Genomic DNA, 7,248 nt, shown 5'->3' with positions numbered 1-7,248 from the left:
CATCACTACACCTCTATCAACTACAACTTCTCCTACCGTGAAGGTGAAACCCGGAGAAAAGGGAATGGGCGTCGTCGTCGATCCACAAAACCAACTGCTGCTTTGCCTCAAGAGAAAACACAGGAGAAGAAAAAAACAAAAAAAAAGAGAAACACAGGTTAAACACTAATAATCAAAACAAATGGGAAAAAAACACAACAAACCTAAACGAAGCATACGTCTCTGCTCTCCAACTGTGACATCCTGCCGACAACGCCAGATTGTGGCGGCGCGAGGGGGCGCGAGACCTCCGCGTGCTAGAGAAAAAGAGCTATGGATATCAATACCAGTTGCCAGACAACGCCACCCTGGGAATTTCACCCAGGGAACTCTTTCCAGGGGACTAACTCCCCAAGACTAGATAGACTTCAGGTTCGTCCACAGCTGAGGCAGAGACCGTAGCTTGTAAAATTAATAATTTTATTTACAATAAGATTAAAGAAACCAGACACTAAAAATACATGAATTCAAAACACACAAACCTGTCACTCAAATACAAAAAAACACCAATCAGGGCTGAACCTCCTGGGCTTGATCCAGACAATAATAATAAAAAAACAAGAAAACCCCTGGAACACCACACGTGAAGCAAACCAAAACTGGGACAACAAAATCCACCCGACGTGCAAAACACAAAAGGGACACCGCCACCAGGACCATCCACCACCGTAGGTTCAGCACCTGAATGGGGGAAACCACAAAAACCACAGGTTATAAAAAGAAAAACAAACAACCACTAACCAAGAAAACAAAACAAACGAAAAGGAAAAAACGAAACTATAAACACATACACACACACCAGAATAATATCCCGCTACTCACTCGTCGCCATACACACACACACGCACACAATAGTGCACGCAAACATATACATATGGATGTATATCGGCTACACCGCAGGGAGAAGCTCCAACCAGCCAAACGGCCAGCCAGAAGCCAAGCCGGCTGCAGTGGGACGGCGCAGGCCCGGGGCGAAACAATCGAGCCCAAGGCGAGACAAACAGTTAATCCCGCTGACGGCACGCCGTATCCAGCGCAAAGCGGAAGCGGGCAATCTCTGTCACCAACGACGATCTCCGGTATGAGGCAGAGCAGTTAGTCGCTGTTACAGCCAACGATCTCCGGTATGAGGCAAAGCTGTTAGCCGCGGTTGCAGCCAACAATCCCCGGCAAAGCAGCAGTGGTTTCCCTCGCGATCGGCCGACACTGCGCAGCAGCTGGATTACACTTCCCCCTACAATCGTAATCATAATCATACAGCATAAACAACTCAGAAGTGGCTGGAGGAGGGACCAAAGCGCTAGCTTACATACCAATCAGGCGTCCTGGACGACACAGCGTGGAGGAGAGGAATAAACGCCGCACAGAAACAACCTGCAAACAAATGCACAAGTTGCCACAAGTACAACGCCAAATAGGAGGACACCAGAGAACAACACACCTACCCGCAGCGAGCAATCAGTGGAGCATAACGCACCCCCAATGGCCTCTACCACCACGCCAGGACGGAACTGGGGGAATGCCAGGAAGTACTACGACCCAGCCTCTGACAAGCCAAAAGAGGAAGACAGGTGCTCTCTACCCGCTTTTAAGCAGTCTCCTCCCACAATGATTGGCCAACATCCCAACCCAGCTGAAACTGATCGGACCACCGATTGCGTCCTGCCACACATGCGACATTGATTTTCCTTTACATCTGCCCTGTAACAGCACAGCAACAAGTTTACTTGTCACTGCAAATGTCAAGCAATCAGGCGCTCTTAAAAAGGTCAGCATTTTATTGGATGTTTAACATGTTGAAGGGATTACGGCAGCATTTTCCCAGCAGAGCACAGGAAGGATCGCAGTCAATCATAACACATTACTGAAGTGGCTGTGTGACAAGTGGACGACCTCAGGGCGTGAGGAGAAACCTCAGGGTCCATGAGAGGAGAAATTCCACCACATGGGAATGTTTAGTTGTTTGGTTTTGCGTTGAGCAGCAACAGCTGTGTCCTATTTCTCTGATGTGCTCCTCCTCAGCAGTTTATTCCAAGTCTGCTCAGTGTATATAAGGTGTGCACAGGTGAATAGCACGAGCCTGAGAACTTGGGACTGTCTTGTGGTGACACAAGGTCACCAACTGGTGGGAATGTCCTCTTACCAAAACAAAAAACTGGATTTCAGTCCTGCAGAGATCACCCTCACAAAGCAGAACAAGGAAAATATGGACACAAACACATTCATCACTCAGCTGATTGTGATCTGAATGGCTGAGAGTCAAGCTGGACCAATCAGAGCAGAGCTAATTCTCATCATCTGAGAGTCCCACAGGGGAGACAGAGCATACATTAAATTCCACATATCAAAAATCACTTGAATTTTCCAGAAAAGAAACCTCTGCTTGTGTTCTTTCATTAGTCAATCAGTCATTGTTTGACTGCACTTGTTCTTCTTCCTGCACTGTTGGTCTCCTGTTGATCGTCACTTATCTCCAGGTGCTGCTCTCTACACGCAGCTTGTTATCACCTGTTTGCTTACTTGATTTTCGAAGACACCTACAAGTTGTTCACGTCCACAGTTCAGCGGAGGAGACTCTGGCACAAACTGACATACGGTGAGCTTTTTAAATATTTACTCACATTATGTTCTGGTGTGGTGAATGTAGCTCTGATTAATAGATGAGGTGTCTGACTTGGCCTTAGTGCTGCCACAGATGGCGACCTCTTTCTTTACTGTGAGGAGGAGGAGGAGGAGGAGGAGGAGGAGGAGGCAAGATAACGAGGGGGAAAGAGAGGAGCCAGGAGTAAACAGGGAGTCTGTTACTGAAATTAGGACGCGCTGATCTGTCACCAAACAGAAAGTTAACAATGTCTGGCAGGGTTTTAACTGTGATACCTTCCAGCTCTGCAAAGTAAAGCTGCACTCACAGAGTCATTTTTAAAGGAACAGTCCACAAAAAAATCTATCTTCTATTAAATATGTCTGTTCAGTTTTCTTTGCAGGACCACAGATTACAGTCAGTTTATTCATTTTGACTGAGAAACAAACAAACAAAAAATCTTTTCACTCCTCATTACAGAAAAGATCCCTACATGTTGGACTTGAGCCATGGTCTCCTGAAGCAGACATCTGCCCACTTGAGCCACAGCGTGGTTTTTCTCACTCTTTATACAACGCTGCCTACAGCGTTTTACTTTAAAGGTGCCGTATTCGACACGTTTGGAGTGAGGACAGGATGGAAATGTTCAATGTACACATTTATGGCCTGCACACGCTCATGGGTGTTTCCAATTACTCTCACTGTTATTTAGGTGCAGGTTTCCCTCTCCAACAGGTACAACAACGCTAAGAGGAGAACCGGGGAGATGCCAGTCAAGAGCAGTGCGAACACGCCCACGCAGCTCTGAGAAGACACCTCATCAAGAGCTTGTTTGCAGCTTTAAACAATACCTTTCCTCTTGACTTCCAGTCATACCAGCTTTCACAGTATGGAGCAGTTTCTTGCTGGTTTCTCTGCTCTGCCTCTCCCTCTCCTAACACTCAGCCTGATGCTCTGAATAAATGAACAGCAGCTACGAACCCCCCGAATTCACCGAGAGTCCATTTCAGTGCCAGAGTGCTGACACCCTGAGTGCCAATTTATGAACACACACACACACACACACACACCGCTGCCAGCAGTGTTTGTTCAAGTGCCAGTCAGACACACACAATGCATGTCATCTGTTTGACTGTGAATGCACCGCTGAATGAGGAAAATACAATCGCTGTGAGTCAGGAGGAGAAGAAAAGGAGAGACAGGGAATGAGTTTCTGTGTATGTTCAGCTTTGGAGAGAAAACACAAGTCGGGACTCGAGCAGATATGAAAAGGAAGGAAAAGATTTGATTCTCATCCTGCCACAAATGCAGAGTCCACGTGTGCTTTCAGCTGAGTTTTTGTCTGCTTTGACAATACAGCAGGTTGGAAAGCACATCTGAACAGAATCATTTCCCGAAAACAAATTTAAAAACACTTACTCAAGTTTTTAATCATGCATATTGTCACAGGGGAACATGAAGTAGTGGAAAGTAACCAAATACACGTAAGCACAGTACTACTAAACATTGTGAAAGTGTCCACATTTCTCACTATTTTCAGGATTTTTACAAACAAAACAATCAGTTGATTAATGGAGAAAATAGTCAGGAGATAGCAAATAAAATGTAATGTCAGTAATAAAATGTCAATAAACAAAGATGCAATCATGATGTGAGAGCCTTTTCTCCCACTGTACCTCTGCTGCGTGGGGGGTTTAACGAAAAGAGAAGCTATTACAAAGCGCTGAAGCAGGTAATTACTCCAAAACTAATTAGCTGACGAGTCAAGGACAGATTGAAATGCAAAAATAAGAGCGAGTGGGGGACTTTTCTGGTACAGGAAAGAAAAGAGGGAAAATGTCTGGAAATGTTCTGTGTAAACAGCAGAGGAGGGCAGTGAGGAGCGAGACGAGAAGAGGTTAAATCTGTCTGAATCCCAAACCGCCTCCCTCATCAGGTCGATATAATCCTCTCCCTCCACCTGTCTTCCTTCTCTTCTATTCATCTCCCTTCCCTCTTTCTCTCTGCTTGTCTTTTTTATTCTCTAATATGCCTAAACAGTTTTTTCCTCATCTTTTCCTTGCTCTTATTAAATTTTCTTGAGAGTCATTAGGACCCAATTACTGCTTGGCCTTACTGCAGATGAGGACCATATTACTTTACTGTACACATCCAGCATGCGTGCACACACACACACAATAAATATGATGCATTTAATTAACTTCCCACTCCCATTCACCTGTGCTCTTAAGAATTATTGTGGATGATTTAAAGCAGGCTCCTTCTGCCTCTGGCACTCCATTATGTTTTTTTCATTATTATTATTGTTATTATTTTAAAGTATTCTTAACATAAATTTGGCAAACAAGCTCAAGTGATTTATCTGACCAGGCATGAGATCATTTCTCACAGCTGCCAAAAACTTTGAGAAACAGACGGTGCGCAGTGACACATCTGCTGTTTTTCACAGATCGGATTACAGTAAACAACAATGTTCAGTTTGAAGAACTTTCCTTTAAATTACTATTAGGATTATGAAGAAAAAGAAGAATCAGCTTTATTGACAGTATATATATTTTTACATACACACACTGAATTCGTCTTCTGCATTTGACCCATCCTGAGTTGAACACACACATGCAACACCCGGCAAATTACATGCAGTGAAACACACAAGGGAGCAGTGGGCAGCATCAAGCGCCCGGGGAGCATATTGGGGGGTTAAGTGCCTTGCTCAAGGGCACATCAGCCGGCTAATGGAGGGGGGGAGCATTAGTCACTCCACCACACCCAAATTTTTCCTGCCCGTCCGGTGGGGGAATCGAGCCCTCCGATCACAAGCTGCTTCTCCAACCTCTAGGCCATTGAGTTACTATTACCGCTATCTCTGATTGCTACCACTGTGACTACAGTCGCTATTGTAGCCTACCTCTACTAATGCACAGGTAGAATCTGAGCTTGCTGATTAAAAAGATGGAGGGAAAGCGTGAGAGAAAAAAGAGAGAAAAATGAGAGAAAAGTGAAACGTGTGTGTGAACAACTCAAGGGGGGAATGAGAGTCACTCTTCCATCTTTCTTTCCCTCAACACTCCCTCCTTGGTGTCACAGAGTTGCTGACATACGACGGCATGTCACATTTGCTTACTCGGCTCCTCCGGCATCCTCCCGCCGACTCCCCGCGGTCATGTCAGTTTTCTGAACCTGCCGCTTTTGTGTCAACATCTATTCTGTAACAGTTTAGCCGCCACATTAGGCTTCAGGCTGCAAATTGAGTGACAAATCTGCCACACCCAACACGGTGCCGCCGGACCGCCGCCATGGGCGGTGGAGGCCGATTGTCGCGTGAATACAGATGATGTCACATCTGACTGGTTTGTATTGAATCTGAATGCATATCACCAAGGGGAGGGTGAGGGGGTCTGAAGCTAGTGTCCCACTCAAGTGGGAGCGGAGCTAGAAGATGGATGAAGGGACGGACACGGACATGGAGGAATGAAGGGATGAGGAAATGAAGGGATCTATGAGTTCATTCTTCTTCATCTCTCAGTCATCTCCATCAGGTCGTCTCTTCACCTCTTCAGTCATTCCTGTATTTCTCTATCATCACATCTGTCTATCCCTACATCTATCCATCCCACACTCATCCACCCATTTTTCTCCATCATCTTCATGAGCAAGAGATATGGTTTAAAAAAGAACAAGAAAACATACTTGCAACGCCACCCTCAGCCTGTCAGAACTCTGTGGTGTTAAGCATAAGTTCAGTCAGAGTTCTGAAGAATCATCAGGTGCACATAATGTGCCCAAAAAAATGTAGAAATATTTAGTCCTGTTGAATCACTTGTGGAAATGCAGCTGACTAACTCTTGAAACTGAAAACACAGCCTTACCAGATACGAGGTCTGTTGTGAATGGAGTGTTTTCCTACGGTTAGGCTAGTCATGATGTCTAAGTTTAATTGTCAGGGAAGTTAATCATTAGGATGTTCCTGCATCCTTCCATCCTTCCAGTTCAGCCTTCCATGTTCAATTCATCCCCGTCAATACTTTACTCCTCCTTCTCACCACTGCTCCATCCCTCTATTGCCTATCAATCTACCACTCTTTTTTTTGCCTTTCACCATTCTTCTGTCACTCATTACTCCATCACTTCATCCTTTCTGTTCGTCCTGTTCTATTTATATCTTCTCTCTGTTGTGCTGACAGTTCACTGTCACACAACAGAGGACACAGTCGTCATACCTTTTGTCGCTGAGCTGCCTTCTCTCTCTCTCTCTCTCTTTCTCAGTGTATTTGTCACCTAGCTCTCTCAAACCTCCCATGTGACAGCAACTCCACAGCTTGTCCTGTCAGCTGACACTGATGTCACCCTGCACTCACCTTTTACCTTGTCACCACACCTATGATATGTTGATTTCACTGCTCCTGCTGCCTGGTGTGTGTGTGTGTGTGTGTGTGTGTGTGTCCCACAGGTGACACGTTCTCATCATTTTATTAGCAAGCTCCCATCTCTCTCCTCCCGGTCAACAAATCACCTTTCCTGTTCACATTGGACTCTGCTGCGGGGTGTCACCTCCACAAAGCCTGAAACACACACACACACACAAACAGGGACACACACACACATACCACAGACCTCTGGCAGGCATC

At 45.5% G+C, this 7,248-nt stretch overlaps 2 long non-coding RNA genes across 2 annotated transcripts; one reads left to right on the top strand and one right to left on the bottom strand.

Moving 5' to 3' along the window:
- Positions 1 to 770: 770 nt before the first annotated feature.
- Positions 771 to 1,643, bottom strand: LOC124071032. Its single transcript, XR_006845284.1, has 3 exons — positions 1,485 to 1,643; positions 1,353 to 1,413; positions 771 to 1,273 (listed from the first exon to the last, which is right to left on the bottom strand). It is a non-coding gene; the product is annotated as an uncharacterized LOC124071032 (long non-coding RNA).
- Positions 1,644 to 2,389: 746 nt separating this feature from the next.
- LOC124070862 lies at positions 2,390 to 4,508 on the top strand. The gene is made up of 3 exons (XR_006845248.1): positions 2,390 to 2,635; positions 3,101 to 3,222; positions 3,356 to 4,508. It is a non-coding gene; the product is annotated as an uncharacterized LOC124070862 (long non-coding RNA).
- Positions 4,509 to 7,248: the final 2,740 nt, after the last annotated feature.

This window comes from Scatophagus argus, chromosome 14, assembly GCF_020382885.2.
Source record: "Scatophagus argus isolate fScaArg1 chromosome 14, fScaArg1.pri, whole genome shotgun sequence".
Taxonomy (NCBI): domain Eukaryota; kingdom Metazoa; phylum Chordata; class Actinopteri; family Scatophagidae; genus Scatophagus; species Scatophagus argus.
This window is presented reverse-complemented; position numbering and strand designations above follow the sequence as displayed.